Source organism: Schistocerca americana, chromosome 7, assembly GCF_021461395.2.
Source record: "Schistocerca americana isolate TAMUIC-IGC-003095 chromosome 7, iqSchAmer2.1, whole genome shotgun sequence".
NCBI lineage: Eukaryota > Metazoa > Arthropoda > Insecta > Orthoptera > Acrididae > Schistocerca > Schistocerca americana.
The window spans coordinates 217,430,753-217,432,169 of NC_060125.1; the positions used below are offsets into that span (position 1 = coordinate 217,430,753).

At 48.2% G+C, this 1,417-nt stretch overlaps 1 pseudogene; it reads right to left on the bottom strand.

The window, feature by feature from the left end:
- Positions 1-1,032: 1,032 nt before the first annotated feature.
- Positions 1,033-1,150, bottom strand: LOC124623275 (annotated as a pseudogene).
- Between the last annotated feature and the right edge of the window lie 267 nt (positions 1,151-1,417).

Sequence of the window (1,417 nt, forward strand, 5' to 3'; positions counted from 1 at the left end):
AGGAAACCACATCCACGCCGACCACCTCACTAGCGGTCGTCGCAAATCTGCGACGCGAATTCGATCCGAGGTTGGCTCGCTTCGTCGCGTCCAGTGAGCAGTCTAGAATGCTCAGTGACGCTGGAGAATTGAGAAGATCCGTCCAGTCAATTAACGTCGAGACGGTTAACTGGAAGTTTAGAAGAGTTATGGAACTCGGCCGGGAAATAATCGAACGAAGAATGGCTACTGTACGATCTGTAAATGATCGTCTAAGCAGGAACTGGATAATGATTTGAATGAAAGTACGCTACTTCTGATTGCAAAATCCCATGGGAGGAAGTACGCTGATGAGTGTGAGCGCGAGCAGAGCCAGAGTGAATATACAAGGTCCAGACCCCGGGCGTGCCCTACACAGACGTCCCCCCTGTACCGCTGTCTGTACTGAACACTCTTGCGGGCTACGCCCCTCGCTGCAGAACCCCTCCCCCCCCCCCCCCCCCCCGGCCCCAACAGGTTTCTTCACCCCTTCCAACTTGGTGCTACCGGCCACCGCCCTTTGGGGCCTCGTGTGTGGCCTTCTATGATCCCCACCTACATTTGACACACCTCATGGCTTCTCCACGTGAGCTCACGTGGTACCTGGTGGGTACACAAGTTTGTACTCCGAGTACTTTCTAGAAAATCTTATTCTTTCTGGCTTTCTGATCGTTGCATTTTCTGACTATGCGACGCCTCCACCAATGAGGAAAAAAATTGTAGGTGCTTTCCTCAGCGACTATACATTTTTATACAAGGTTTTCACAAATTTTATTTCATTAATGGGTAAACAAACACATTTGCTTTACAACAATGTTGAAGAAAGCACTCCGTCTTCAGGCCACGAGTGGCCTACCGGGACCATCCGACCGCCGTGTTATCCTCAGGGGATGATGCGGATAGGAGGGGCGTGGGGTCAGCACACCGGTCTCCCGGTCGGTGTGATGGTATTCTTGACCGAAGCCGCTACTATTCGGTCGAGTAGCATCACGAGGCTTAGTGCACCCCGAAAAATGGCAACAGCGCATGGTGGCCTGGATGGTCACCCATCCAAGTGCCGACCACGCCCGACAGGGCTTAACTTCGGTGATCTCACGAGAACCGGTGCATCCACTGCGGCAAGGCCGTTGCCACAACAATGTTCAAAAGACACACATATTTGCTTTACAACTGCCCACTACAGAAGTATGTATATAAATACAGTAAGAGAAACTTTTACATTTTTAGATTTCAGAATACTAATGTTACACATTCTACAATACCTTGAATAAAGATACATTTTATTTTACAATATGAGACATTTCGCATTATCCTACCAATTGCCTTTTCTGATAGAACAGATAAATATACTACTTTACAATCAACTTTACAATGAATTTCGCTTGATACATTAATGTAC